Below are 16,123 nucleotides of genomic sequence, written 5' to 3'. Positions count from 1 at the left end.
AAACTGCAGTAGAAAGGACTATCTACGCATTACAAGCAGCTCATTTTAAACACTGCAGACCAATCCAAACTCATCTCTCGGTATGTCCAGCCCACTCATTGTCTCAATACAATCAGGACTAGCGGGAAGGTTGCTGTATTTCTCTGTGGCTAAACGAACTAGGCTCGTAATTTAACAATTTTATTCGTATTTACAGATGACATACACATTTGATATTAAGGCACATGAAAGTTCACATGTTCGAGAAGGAATTTCTGGCAAACAATGTATTTTCTTTTCTTCCCAAGTTTAAGTTCAAAAGCCTCTCCTGTGAAGTTGTGACATACGCCTAGTTTCCTGAATCGGGTCACATATGTTAGAGTTTGCATTTCCTCTTCCAATTATAATGTGGGGAGATCGAAAAACTATCTACCAATTCTATTCATTTTAAAATGTTGATTATCCTTTCTATTATCAGTCACCTGATGATAAGACAAGAAAATGTTTTGCTAATGTATGATGGGGGTTCCTTGGTCGGCGGTTTTTCTGGGAGTGGGTCCCTGGGCAAGAAAAGGTTGAAGACCAATGCTATAAATCACTATTTCTAAAAGTCTTTTCAATTGCGCGCTCAAATAGCTAGCAGTCCACTGGCCTGGCTCCCCAGACTCCCTGCTTCAGCCAAACGCTACGCCACGCCCAAGGATATGTTTTTTTCTCCGCCATGAGTCTAGAATTATGTACCCCCCTGTCCCTTCACCAAACACATTCGGGCCATCTAATTGGTCCAGAAACCAATGGGTTGAGCCAGTGCCAGAGCCAGAACACGTGGTTAAAGCGGCGGTTTGAAAATCCGTCAGTGGTTTGGATACTCCAATTGGTTAGAGACGATGCAATTACTGATGAATTTGTTTTGTACACAAACAACTTCAATTATGGCAGTCTCAGACTAAAAGTATGTAGCGAACGACAGAGCAGTGGAATAATTTAGTGTGAGTCATCAGGCTATCAATCCACTGCTGCCTGTCACTCACACTGTCTCTGTCTGTCTGGGGGATTGATGTAGCTTTGAGGTTAGCGGGCTGGGCCATAAGAAGCCCCCAAATGGTTATATTAAAGACTCCTAGATAAATTATTTTACATGAAACCGAGTAAAATCTGGTGTGGTTGAGAAAGAGCGAGCGCGAGAGACGACATAAATAACCAATCCGGTACCTGTTAGAGCGTGGTTGACAGTTGATCAGATTATTTGTGGCGGGGCTGGGTTATTATTTTCGAGTGTGTGACACAAACTGCTCGGTTGGCGTGGACCATTCTACACAGCTGGAAATGGCGACTGAGCGAGGGCGCAGCGTGTGAGTGTGCACGTGTGTTTGGTCGGGGAGTTGACGCCTGGGAATGGACACCAACAGACCACACGCAGTGTTGATTTTACTGTTGTTATCGTCGGATAGTTGTCTGTCGTCGCAGTTTCCAACACAAATCATGTAAGTAGACTTGCTACAATTCAAATTCCCGCCTAGCTTGTCAAACTCAGTTGTTGGTTGTGTAACTGTTGTAAGTAAAACTGATTAATTATTTGTGTTTGTGTGGCGTGTGTGTGATTCCTAATGGTGAAGAACTAAAACAATGGTATGTGAAGAAATACTGTAATCAAGGGGGATTGGCCATCTAGCAATTCTGGCTAATGCCATATGGGCTGGACATTTTTTTAAAAATATAAAAACAAAACAATTAAAAGTTGATAAGGCAAGCTGCCCATCGGATTGTTAAAATTTATTTTTGTATTTTTCCCCCCACAATTTCTCTGTTATACTAATCTATAATGAGCTTTTGGCTGATCAATAGGCAACGGCCGCCCCTCTATCAAGATGGGCCAGCCAGATTTTCTGAAAGGCTGAGTTTAGGTCACGCACACTCAAATTCAAAGTTAAATGTGGCATCGGCAAGATCTGCTCCCACTGTCTTCATTTAGACAGCCAAGATCATGGATAGTAAAAACGGAAAGGGTGCATGTAAATGTAGAAAAAACACATTTTACATTGTCCTCATGATTACAGTAATGAAATTGTCTGTCCTGTGCCTGCGCCCTAGCTGGGGCCTGCTTTAGTGATCGAGCGAGCAACTCTCCCCTCCCCTCATGCGCTCAAGAGAAAAAGGTGTTCTGATCATATAACATTTCAAAATGCAATTGTAGGAAAAATACAGCTTTGGAAGCTTCATCCCATTGTTCCTGTCTGAGAGAGAAGGCTCTCAGCTTTCTGTGGGTAAACTTTTTATTTCTCAACGCTCAATCTTCAGCTCAATAGCAACTATTTAACAACCAATATATTTGATATGGCTTTGAGATATGGAGTGGCAAAATGTGCACCGGTCATTGACGTTACCCAGGCCGGTAACACTTAACAATAAGGTTCCATTTGTAAAGGGTTTATAAAGAGGTTCTAATTATGTTATTAATGTTTATGTAATAATTTGTAAATGCATTAATAAACAGTTATATTGTATTGGTCAAAATAGTGCGATAACTGATCAGTTTTTCCCAAATAGATAACAGTTTAAACTACAAACTATTGGTGTCACGTGACTCATCTGAAGGTAACAGATACCAGTTTTAAAAAGTGAAGGGAAGTATGAAGGTAGTTTTGTGCCTTCCCCCACAAAAGGGTCAAATATGTGTACAAATATGTATACAGTACCAGTCAAAAGTTTGGACACACCTAGTCATTCCAAGGTTTTTCTTTATTTTTTACTATGTTCTACATTGTAGAATAATAGTGAATACATCAAAACTGAAATAACATATGGAATCATGTAGTAACCAAAAAACTGTTAAAACAAATCTAAATATATTTTATATTTGAGATTATTCAAATAGCCAACCCTTGCCTTTAGGACAGCTTTGCACACTCTTGGCATTCTCTCAAACAGCTTCCCGAGGGATGCTTTTCCAATAGTCTTGAGTTTTTTTTATGTCTCCTAGATTTAGGGCAGGCACTTCAAAACCTTGTTACTTATTTATTTATTTTTGACTGTCCTTTTTTCCAATTATGAATGTGTTATTCAATGCATTTCTATTGTAGTAAAGGCCGAAATCTATATTTTATCAAACAATTTTTTTTAATTTTTTTGTTTGCCTAAAGGGGTCCTAAAATTCATAATCAAATAACTAAATTATTCATAGTATGACCATCTTAAAACATTTCCATATGTCAGTTTAGCACCCCCTTCTACACCAATGTCTTGGACTCTGAAGAATTAAGTTGCAAAAATGTATACCAGTATATAATCTCCTCATACATGCAATACATAGAAAGAACAACATTGAATGCAAAGAAGGATACGTTGGTAAAAAAAAATAATTGCAGTGACTGAAATCTGTAGCCTATTAATGGTATAGTGAGTAATCTTGCTAATTCAGACAAACAGGGGGCATCGTTTTCTTCCCTTAACATTACAAGTCAGAATATAAATTGATAACAGATTAACCATTTAAAGTACAACATAGTGTCTCATGATCCTCTTCAGTGTCTTCATCGTTTTCTTTCTTGTTAAGCATTTTCCCATCCGAGAGACTGAGACCTTATGGGAATGTGTGGGAGAGAAGAGGAATTCATGCCAATTTAGCATAGTCACTAGCTACATTATTCTACTATCATCATTATCAAGATTTCTACCATTTAGGCTTAGCTAGTTATGTTATCATCTGCTAATAATAGCAAGTCATGTGAAACACTAGCTAACACTAATAGGTAGATTCCATAGATGAAAGGGGCCAGCTATTTATCACAATTGTACTAATCCACTAGCTAGTTAGTAAGTTAGTCCTAAAATTAGAACCACTCGTGTTATAGTGCTGACAAAGGATGCTAGAAAGCTAGCTACTTACCAGCTAACTAGATATACTGTATCCAAGTTAAGGTTAGATAACTAGCTAGATAGCATGCTAATCTTAAAAAGCTATCTAAAAAAAATTGCATGGAAACTATGTCATGTCGATTTTAGCTAGCTATCTAGCTAGCCAGGAAATGTGATCTACTTAGCTAGTTAGCTATATTATTTTGTTTCAAATTGTCAAGCAGAATGTCTATATAAAAACGTGTTTTAGGTTTTACCTAATTCTAGCTGCCTTGCTAATGTTTCCTAGCTAGCTAGGTAGGACAAAAGTAATAGCAAATGTTAGCCATCAACTTAACTAGCTGAGCAGCATGCTATATCATCCAGCAGAACTTCTGGTTTTGAAAGTGAAAGAAATTGGATAGTGAATTTACCCTCCCAACTCTGTCAACATTTGTGTCTTGTGAACAACGTTTCATTTGTGCAATATCTTCTGTCTAGCCTTTGTACACTTCTCATAGCCACGTCCATCATCATTCTTCATGACGCACTGTTACATGATGTCAGTGTCAACACAACATTCTGGGCACATTCCAGGTCGTCTTTATTTCACAGGTGGGCAGATCTCACAAAGTCGGGGGAATTTTTCAGAAACCAGCAAACTACACCAATAATATGGCTTGAGATTTTGAGATAAAGCCATAATTTCTGCAATAAATAAGTTTACCAATGCATCATTACGTTTCAGACATGGGGCAAGACCATTGGTCTGATAACCAATCATTTCTGTTCCTGGGACAGAGTAACAATGCATTACACCCAAAAGTGAGAAAATAGCAGTGGGTATTATATTTAGAGTTAGCAATCAAGTTAATGTGTTTAAAGTTTCGCCTTCCTCATGTTTTGTACCCCAAATGAATTAGCCTATGACATTAGTTAGTGCACATAAATATGTATGTAATTTATCTCTATTGAACAAAACTAAAAAATCTATAATTTCTGGAGTCCTATTTTGAAAGTATAATATAGCAACAATAGTCTATCGTCAACCTAAAATTCATGAATATCACTGGATTAGATTGCAAATCAAAATATCTTGAATCATGCATTCCTGCTTGGACGTGTTAGATGAAACAACTTATTTATTGAATACCTCAGTAGTCGATTTATTGTACTTCTTAATAAAGGACTGTGAATTACTTATAAGATGATTACTCATGGGTCTGACCAAATCATGAGCTGGTGCCAGAAATGATAAAGCTTAGTGACACCAGGGGAAATGTTTGTCTGGAGCCCTGTAATAGTAACACTTCGGGTCGGTGTTAATTTAGGGGAACACATGACAGGCACTAATTTGCAATATAGCATAAGTTGTTAGTTTGGCTTTTATAACGTATAAGGCTTAAGCAGACAACCTGACAGAGAACTAGAAGAAGCACAGGGGAACAGCAGAGAAGATAGCACAACAGGGAGGATAACACAATGGGTATAGCAGGTGCACAGGTTTTGCTGTGGAGTTTTTGCATATTGTAATTGTTAAAAAAGAGGAAGGGGAACATGTCTCGCAAGTCACTGGTAAAGAGATGGTTGAGAAACGCTGTACTGTACTGCCAGTGTTATGTGTCAGCACCACAGCCTGTGCGTAAGTGGGGTGTGTAGGGTCAGGGTGTATATGTGGGGATGGGGTGTGTGTGTATGGGTTGTGTCGTGCGCAGTGAAGTGGGCTGGTGTGGATAAAATGCCAAGGCCAAATTCTTGTCCTAGTCCACCCATGACTGTAATAACAAGCAGGTCAGAAAGTCTTGTGGTTTAGCACCTTGCCAACTCCCCCGTATGTTGACTTGTTACATCGCTGTGCTATTATGTCTGGAGATGTGGTAGAGGGTGTATGATGGGCACAGTCCCGTTTCTCTGTATTTCCATGGCCTGCCTTTCCTGGTTTGTGACGTGATTATTACCGTAAGTCCTTTTGGAATCCAGCCAGAGGGAGGATATACAAGAAATGCAAAGGAGACTACCGAAACCATCTATACTGGAACAACCATCTCAGTAACGGGTGCAATAAATCCAACCCCTTACGGATTAGATTTGTTTAGAAAAATGTAAATGATTTATCTTTGTACAGTATAAGTTCAATAAATCAAATATATTAAAACTAACTATTCAAAAAATGGACCTGCAACACAGCATGCTGAGAAATATGATAGTGAGGCCCCTCCGTCTTTTTCTCAGAGAGTTAACGCAAATTAACTCACAGTCGAATAACAACAACACCATGTGATTGAAAAGATTTCGTTGAATCAAATGTCCTGTTCAGATGTGCCAAAATTTAGGTGAGGTGACTGACATTCCTGACATTGGTCTGAATAATAGGCATGGAAAGTCACATCACTTCTAATGATTAAAATTCACTCTAAAGACAATGCGAAAGTAAACACTATTGTTTAAAATATGTTCTCCTGTTTGAAATTTGACTGACTATCTGTAAAGTATACGCTGGGAGTTGGGAAGCAAGTGGTGAGTTAAGTAATAAACGGAACACAGACCAATATAACAAACACGAGCAGCGTCTAGACGTGAAACATAATCAATACTGCCTGGGGAATGGAACTAAGGGAGTGACAGATATAGGGGAGGTAGTCAGTGAAGTGATGGAGTCCAGGTGTGCCTAATGATGAATGCCAGGTGCGCGTGATGATGAATGCCAGGTGCACATAATGATGAATGCCAGGACCGATGGCTCGTAAACCGGCGACGTCAACCATGGGAGTAGACATGAAACTATCATGTTTAATCTTGCATTCTCAACACCTGTGTTTAAGATGAGAAAACATATTGGCAAATCTAAATGCCTAATGATTAAGTTTTAAGAACTGAAGTTTAGGTTATAAATGTGTTAAGGATGGGCATTTGACCTTTTTTGACTGTTCGAGTACTCAGGATTTTTACAAGAAAGTGCTAAGTACTAAGACAGAAGGTTACTTAAGGCAAAAATGAAAGTAGGTTGGGTGGGCATATAATGCAAACTTTTAGCAGCAGAAATAGAAACCCAAAGGTTGTGAGTTTGAATCTCATCATGGGCAACTTAAGCATTTTAGCTAATATGCAACTTTTCAACTACTTACTACTTTTTAGCTACTTAGCATGTTCACTAACCCTTCCCCTAACTTTAACCAACCCTTTTAGCTAACCTTAACCCTTTAACCTAATTCCTAAACTTAACCCTAACCTTACACCTAACCCTTAGCTGCGAGGACGTTCTGTCTCCCTGTAGCACTGTCTTAGGTGTCTCACAGTACGGACATTGCAATTTATTGCCCTGGCCACATCTGCAGTCTTCCTCGCAGCATGCCTGCGGCACGTTCACACAGATGAGCAGGGACCCGGGGCATCTTTCTTTTGGTGTTTTCAGAGTCAGTAGAAAGGCCTCTTTAGTGTCCTAAGTTTTCATAACTGTGACCTTAGTTGCGTACTGTCTGTAAGCTGTTAGTGTCTTAACGACCTTCTACAGGTGCATGTTCATTAATTGTTTATGGTTCATTGAACAAGCATGGGAAACAGTGTTTAAACACTTTACGATGAAGATCTGTGAAGTTATTTGGATTTTTACAAATTATATTTGAAAGACCGTGCCCTGAAAAAAGGACGTTTCTTTTTTTGCTGAGTTTATATCCTAAATAGGTGCCCCACTAGCACCATCTCTGGGTTGGCATTATGCCCATTATCTTAACATATTCCTTTTCATATAGAATTAGCTTGAGCACTTCACACCATTTTAATACCACAGTGAAAATACCTATTTAGATTATCAACACTACCTTTTTCTTAAAGATAAAAAAAATATTGTCCATCTATTGACATAGTCCCCATACCGCAGGTCTTATGTTAACTCTTGTCCTAGTGTGTCGCACTGGTAGCATATTGGGCACCTCTGGGACGTTGGGCTCCTCTGGGAGCTTCAGTGCCTCTTCTTCCTCTTCCACACCCTCCTGAAATTGTGGAGGCAATGTTGGCAGTTATAACTCCCCTGGTAGGGGATATTCCAAGTCTTCCCATGTGTCCCTCCTGTGCCCTATGCTCTCCTGAACTGGGAGCATGTCCTTCCGGTTCCTTCAATACTTTCGGATCTTTACTTCTACTTCCTATGACATTGCACTGATGTGCCCTATGCATGTGCCAAGACTCCATGTGGCATCCCTGGCGTGAGGTGACAGGAGCGCTCTGACAGCTTGGCCTTGTTTCATTACAGGCAGATTTTTTGCATGCTGGTCATAGTAATGTTTTGACTGATGTGCACACTTGTGTGCCTGGACATCCCTAATGGCCTTTGGTGCGAGGAGCTTGGGAGTTGTTGGCAACAGAGAACGGGTGCGTCGAGACATTAAGCTCTGTACAGGACTGCTGCCGAAACCCTCTGTGGGAGTATTTCTTCATAACAAAATAACTTGCCACACATCTGTGCCTTCCTGCATTGCCTTTGTGATGAGAGTCTTTGCTATTTTCACTGCTGACTTCGCCTTACCATTACTCTGACTGTGGTACGGTGAAGAGGTCACATGATGGAATTCCCAGGCTTTTGCAAACAGATTCGTGAACTGGGGCCCATTATCCGTAACTACACCACTGTCAGGTATGCCATATCTGCTAAACTGCTGCTTACAATAGTCGATGACATAACAGCCAGTTGCATCAATCACTTTCTCCACCTAAAAAAATATGATTAGCAGTCCACTATAATCAGAAAATTAACATTCTGTACGGCGAACAGATCCATTCCCACTTTAGACCAAGGACGTGTTGGTTGTCATGTGGCTGCAGCGTTTCCTTTTGCTGCTTAGGTAGATTAGTATTACATATGCTGCACACAGCCACAAAATGTATTGGGTCATGTTTGGCCAGAATACTGAGTCTCTGGCTTTCCTGAGACTGGCTTCGACCCCTGAGTGCCCATGGATATGAGAGAGAGACATTGGACGTAGAGTTTAGATCACTGTCTAAACTGTCGCCTTTGTAGACAACCTCTTCCTGCATTGTGAGTTTGTCTCTGTATGTCCAATTGTCCCTGACCAGGAGGGTGTCCGGCCAGCCTCTTAGGATTAAAGACTGAAGCATTCGAGAAGTCTTGTCCTCTGCTGATAGAGCTTTAATAGCATCCCATGTCTGCGAGGAGTTGTTTTGATCAGTAGCATGGTTCACATATTCAACCTCAGCCTGTAGAGCATATACAGTCGCATTTGTCTGATATTGCGGGTGACTTGTTGTTGGTAGTGTTGCTCTAGTAAGGAATTCTGTAATGTGAAGCTCTCTTCCTTTGTTGTATACTACCTGTAGTTGATAACACTGACGCTTTATCCTTCATCCTTTGAAGTTTCTTCAGTTTCTTCGGGACAGAACAAATAGTTTGTTTTCAGATAACCTCAAGCGGCTTGTGATCAGTGTACACTGTGATAAAGTCCCTACCATAAAGGTATTGATCAAAACGGTCACAGGTGAACACTATGGCTAGGCACTCCTTTTCAATTTGGGCATATCCTTGCTCCATGGGTGCCAATTTCCTTGAAACAAATGCAATGGGCTGCCCCTTCTGCAAGAGCGCTGCCCTTAGGCCTTTGTCACTTGCATCACATCTTCAGAGAGGTCATCGTAGTACCTCAGTATTGGTTGGTTGCTTACCAATTTCTTGATTTGATCCAATACATCATCATGTTGAGGATGCCCATAGGACATCTTTATTGGTCAGCCGACGCAATGGCTCACATACGTCAGACAGATAGACACCACAGCCGTATACCAGGATGTCATCAGCTATGACGCTTATTCCTGGCAGTCCCTGAAGTGCATCATGTTGATAAAGCTGATATTCCTCTGCAGCTGGTTTCACTCCAAAAGGTAACCTCGTCCACCGGTATCTACCATTGGGGGTCCAAAATGTTGTGTGGTAACTACTATCTTCATCCAACTGTACCTGCCAGTACCCATTTTTTGCATCCATAATATTTTCACTTTTGCCATGCTTGGCAGTATCTCTTCAATGGTAGGCATTTGGTAATGTGCCCGACATAAGGCTTTGTTCAGGGCACTTGAATCAAGGCAGACTCTTATTTTGCCAGGCTTTTCTACCACAACTATGTTGCTTATCCACTTAGTAGATTTGGTGACCTTCATAATAACATCCTGTTCCTCCATTGAAACAACAACCTTTAATATCTTTTCCTTCAGTGGAATGGGGATTTGCGGGGAAGCTGTTGAACTGGTCTAACAGTCTCATCCACCACCGGGTGAAGCTCATCTGGCAGAGCCCACATCCCTTCAAAAATGTCCTCAAACTGTTTCAGTATTGCCTCTGAGGTGTTCCGATGAGACAGATGGGACCTTTTGTTTTTCTTTAGTGAAAAGACATGTTGGTGGCTGAGCTGTAGCAACTTTAGCTTTTCACACATTTCTGCTGAAAGGAGAAGCTTTTGGAAGGTCCATTTAGAATTTGTTATAAAACTGTTGTCATTTGGCAAGGAAGGTGGCTATCAGGTTTTAGGGAAGACCCAGATGCAGACAGTGTCGAAGTAACAACAGTTTATTACTAGAACGGGGCAGGGAAAACGACAGGTCAAGGGCAGTCAGAGGTCAGTAATCCAGATTAGAGTCCAAAAGGTACAGAACAGCAGGCAGTCTCAGGGTCAGGGCAGGCAGAGGCAATAATCCAGTGTGGGGTGACAAGGTACAGAATGGCAGGCATGCTCAGGGCAGGCAGAATGGTCAAAACTAGGAAAACTAGAAACAGACAGGAGCAAGGGGAAACCCACTTGTAGGCTTGACAAACAAAATGAACTGGCAGCAGACAAACAGAGAACACAGGTATAAATACACTGGGGATAATGGGTAAGATGGTGACATCTGAAGGGGGTTGGAGACAAGCACGAAGACAGGTGAAACAGATCAGGGTGTGACAATGGTTTGTGTATCACTTTAGATATGTTTTTATAGGCATTTATTTCTGTAGGCACAGACAGTACACTTGTGTAGCAGTCAGAACACATTTGAGTGAGTGAGAGACAGAGGGGAAAGGAATTTAGGGAGCAAAACTGTGATACTTGGTTTGGTTTATTATTTTGTTGTGTCCTGCAAATGCACTCAAATGGAACGTTAGAGTTAAAGCAAGAAACTATTTTGACCAAATAAGTTTTACAGTATTTGATTGTTCTCTGGTTAAAGATAGTTTTCACAGCGGTTTGAGTACTGGAGTATTTGATTACTCATGCCTATCCCTAAAACATGTCACATCTTTCATGGTTTTACAGTGTATAGCCTGTTTATGTAAGTGCGAATGTTAATGAACATGTCTTACTTTTTACTAGCAGATTCCCACGTGCTGGTCGCCTTCATTAGGGTCAGCTATGTGATCAATGAAGAGGTGCGCATGCCAAGGCATGTCGTGTCAATTTGTTGACAAAACTAGTCAGCGCTAAACTAACGCTGACTCTAGAATATATTAAATTATGCTTTTATACTGTCGGCTAATGCGATTCTGTGACTACCAATCCTACAAGTTCATACAGTGAAACACAGAATATGTTTCATGGGTTTATTTCAGAGATCAAATATGGTTTATTACTATGCAATACGAGATTATATGACCTAGTCAAGACTCTTAACACGCCAAGCGTAGCTTTGGGAAACTAGGAAGAAGAGAGTGATGCTCTGTTCCTTAATGATCTTCCATGGTCAAAGGGCTGATAACTGAAGGTAACAGCCAGATATTATGGTGTGTGATCCGTTAGTTTCACCCTCCCCACTCTAGGAACCATGCTCCAGCTGTTCCTTTGATTACTCCGGGGGTGTAATAGGATGCGACACAGAGAGAAGTATATGTGGCAGGTTGGGTAAATGGCAGTCCCAAACATTAAACTGCAATCTGTCTGTTTTGCCTTTTGCCTTTTGATCTGGTGACAAAATTGGTATAGTTGTATCTAGAGGTTTTGTTTTTTAAATTGTTGAACTGTCCCCACTGTATTGATGCCCTATCTGTTGTATAAAAGCATTGTCACACGAGTGTGTGTGTGTGTGTGTGTTAGACTGTGTCTGCCCCTATAGTGATGTGTAATTAGTCCATAGTTCAGATACTCATTACACTCCCTCTTTCTCTCGCTCTCTCTCTCTAACCCAGAGTTTAAAAGCCACAGTAGTTACAGTGCCTTGCGAAAGTATTCGGCCCCCTTGAACTTTGCGATCTTTTGCCACATTTCAGGCTTCAAACATAAAGATATAAAACTGTATTTTTTTGTGAAGAATCAACAACAAGTGGAACACAATCATGAAGTGGAACGACATTTATTGGATATTTCAAACTTTTTTAACAAATCAAAAACTGAAAAATTGGGTGTGCAAAATTATTCAGCCCCCTTAAGTTAATACTTTGTAGCGCCACCTTTTGCTGCGATTACAGCTGTAAGTCGCGTGGGGTATGTCTCTATCAGTTTTGCACATCGAGAGACTGAATTCTTTTCCCATTCCTCCTTGCAAAACAGCTCGAGCTCAGTGAGGTTGGATGGAGAGCATTTGTGAACAGCAGTTTTCAGTTCTTTCCACAGATTCTCGATTGGATTCAGGTCTGGACTTTGACTTGGCCATTCTAACACCTGGATATGTTTATTTTTGAACCATTCCATTGTAGATTTTGCTTTATGTTTTGGATCATTGTCTTGTTGGAAGACAAATCTCCGTCCCAGTCTCAGGACCTTTTGCAGACTCCATCATGTTTTCTTCCAGAATGGTCCTGTATTTGGCTCCATCCATCTTCCCATCAATTTTAACCATCTTCCCTGTCCCTGCTGAAGAAAAGCAGGCACAAACCATGATGCTGCCACCACAATGTTTGACAGTGGGGATGGTGTGGTCAGGATGATGAGCTGTGTTGCTTTTACGCCAAATATAACGTTTTGCATTGTTGCCAAAAAGTTCAATTTTGGTTTCATCTGACCAGAGCACCTTCTTCCACATGTTTGGTGTGTCTCCCAGGTGGCTTGTGGCAAACTTTAAACAACACTTTTTATGGATATCTTTAAGAAATGGCTTTCTTCTTGCCACTCTTCCATAAAGGCCAGATTTGTGCAATATACAACTGATTGTTGTCCTATGGACAGAGTCTCCCACCTCAGCTGTAGATCTCTGCAGTTCATCCAGAGTGATCATGGGCCTCTTGTCTGCATCTCTGATCAGTCTTCTCCTTGTATAAGCTGAAAGTTTAGAGGGACGGCCAGGTCTTGGTAGATTTGCAGTGGTCTGATACTCCTTCCATTTCAATATTATCGCTTGCACAGTGCTCCTTGGGATGTTTAAAGCTTTGGAAATCTTTTTGTATCCAAGTCCGGCTTTAAACTTCTTCACAACAGTATCTCGGACTTGCCTGGTGTGTTCCTTGTTCTTCATGATGCTCTCTGCGCTTTTAACGGACCTCTGAGATGAGGTTATTTTCCTGGCACCACAACGCCAGGGCTCTTACCTCCTCCCTATAGGCTCATCATTGTTGGTAATCAGGCCTACCAGTGTTGTGAGTTGGATGTGCATGGTCACGCAGTCATGGGTGAACAGAGAGTACAGGAGGGGGCTGAGCACGCACCCCTATGGGGCCTCTGTGTTGACGATCAATGTGGCAGAGGTGTTGTTGCCTACCTTCACCACTTGGGGTTATCCTGTCAGGAAGTCCAGGACACAGCTGCACAGGAAGGGGTACAGATCCAGGGACCTGAGCTTAGTGATGAGCTCTGAGGGTCTACGGTGTTGGAAGCTGAGCTGTGGTTGACGAACAGCATTCTTACATATTTACTTTGTCTAGATGAGATAGGGCAGTGTGCAGTGCAATGGCAATTGCGTCGTCTGTGGATCTGTTGGGGCTGTATACAAATTCTTGAAGTGGGTGAAGAAGGTGTTTAGCTCATCTGGGAGTGAGGTGTCCGTGTTTGCAACGTGGCTGGCTTTCCCTTTATAATCCATGATTGTCTGGAGTCCCTGCCACATACGTCTAGTGTCTGGGTCATTGAGTCGCAACTCCATTTTGTCCTTGTACTATCATTTTGCCTCTTTAATTGCCTTACGGATGTCGTAGCTGGTCTGTTTCTACACGTCGATGTTCCTAATCACCTTGCCATGGCTAAATGTTGTGTTTTGCACTTTCAGTTTTGCACAAATGCTGTCATTTGGAATAACAGTGGGAATAACGTCCTCTATGCAATTCCTGATGAACCCAGTCACTGTATACGTCAATACTATTCTCAGAGTTGACCCGGAACATTTCTAGGCCGAGGTATCCAACAATCTTGAACCATAGATTCCTTTTAGTCAGACCAAAGTTAAACTGTCCTTACCATGGGAGCTTCCTGTTTAAGTTTCTGCATATAGGTGGGGAGCAGCAGAATGGAGGCATGATCTGATTTGCCAAAGGGTGGGTGGGGGAGGGCCTTGTAGCCATCCCGGAAGGAATATTAGCAATGATCCATGGTCCGTTGTTGCGAGTTGATATTATTTGGTAGTGCTTTCCTCAGATTGCCTTTATTAAAGTCCACCGTTACAGTAAATGCGACTTCAGGATATGGGGTTTCCAGTTTGCACAAAGTCCAGTGTAGATCCTTGAGAGCTGTCGCAGTGTCGGCTTGTTTGTGTGTGTGACGTGGTCTGTGAGTGACAATGATATCATCTACATCCCACTCCAACCCCCAGCCAACTGCATGCAATATTCTCTCTTCCTGTCTCTCTCCCACTGTGTGTGTGTGTGTGTGTGTGTGTGTGTGTGTGTGTGTGTGTGTGTGTGTGTGCGTGCGCAATGTTTCACAATGTTTCTAAAGGTAACAGAATAAAACCAATTCTTAGTAGGCAGACCCTGACGTTTTCATCTGAGCTCTTTGTTACTCTAAGCAATACCACAGTGGCTCAGCCCAGGATGTCAGGAGGTATGCCATCAATGTGATCCTGGTGAAATAGAGAGAGGCAGAGATGGAGAGAAAGAGACAGACAAAGGTGCTGTATGTCAGTAGTGATATTATCAAGAGCTCAGTGAGTGAACTTTTGGCTCCACTGCACTTGGATATGAAGTGGACCCATTTGGCTATGGTTGCTCTAACAAGGATGCACACATGCACACACACACACAGGTAGATTTCTGCAGAGGCCTGTCCACACACATCACTGTCTGAATCTCATTGGTCTAACCCAGCTTGAGACAGCTACCCGTTGACATTGTGTGTGAACCTAGTAATAAGTATTTGAATGTTTGACTTTTCCTTTGACCCTGAGAGTATGATCTGATTGGCTCTGGCAGTGTTGACGGCTAGGCCAGTGATCTTATTGGGTAACATTGTATTAGAGTGATTGTTGAGTGATTTGACTGGACAGGTGATGCCATGTTCCATTCTTGTGAGAGTCGTCTGATGTGGTTATATTGGCTTTGAAACCATCTAAAGTTATCTGATTGACAGGGATGTTGGCAGATGATAGGCTGCTACTAGTAACATAAACGCTGGCTAATTTGGGTGAGGAGGGAGTTATTTAATTGAACTACTGGTATGGGATGTTTGATGTCTGTTGTTGTGATCTGATTGGTTGTTTGTGCCTCTCTCTTGTCCTATAGGATAAAGGAATGGGTGGATCAGATACAGATAGAGCTGGTGACACTGGCAGACACCGCCAGTGCCGGGAAGAGCCTCACACAGGTGACCTAACCCTTCATAACATGTTATAATGCATAGTAAGCACTATATAACATAAAACATGGATATCTATCAAGAGACACTATGACAGTATGTGTAACCAGTGTGTATGCTCACTCTCTCTAGATCTTCCTGGACAACCAGAACCTGTACACAGTAGAGTCTAACGATGCAGAGGAACTAGTTGCTAGGGCAGCCAGGAACATAGGACAGCTGTTACTGAAGAGGGCTGGCGCTCTGGAAGTAAGAAACATGGTTTCTATGCTCCTCATATACCTCCAACAGCAAAGGCCTGATGACTAGTTGAGCTTTTGAATCAAGTGTGCTTGAGCGTTGAGGATGCCACTGCTACTATAATGCACCACCAATGACACATTGACTCTTGGGTGTACGTATCTTATGGGGTTAATCACATGAATGTTAGGTTCCACTTGTAGAAAACTGAGGTGAGATGTGACAGTACAGGCCAGGACCAGGGGATGGTTAGAAGACCATGGTAATGTGAGGTGCAGGTTGGTAACAGGTTGGTGCAGGTTGGTAACAGAGAGGAGTGATATACTGTATGGCTGTACATGTATTTCTTTGAGCAGAAGTAGATCAGACACAACTCTCAT

The 16,123-nt window shown here is 41.7% G+C and overlaps 1 pseudogene; it reads left to right on the top strand.

Annotated features, from left to right (window-relative positions):
* Positions 1-1,199: 1,199 nt before the first annotated feature.
* Positions 1,200-16,123, top strand: part of LOC135524345 (voltage-dependent calcium channel subunit alpha-2/delta-1-like) — a 110,314-nt pseudogene continuing 95,390 nt past the window's right edge.

The sequence above is a fragment of the Oncorhynchus masou genome, chromosome 31 (genome assembly GCF_036934945.1).
Source record: "Oncorhynchus masou masou isolate Uvic2021 chromosome 31, UVic_Omas_1.1, whole genome shotgun sequence".
NCBI classification, from domain to species: domain Eukaryota; kingdom Metazoa; phylum Chordata; class Actinopteri; order Salmoniformes; family Salmonidae; genus Oncorhynchus; species Oncorhynchus masou.
This window is presented reverse-complemented; position numbering and strand designations above follow the sequence as displayed.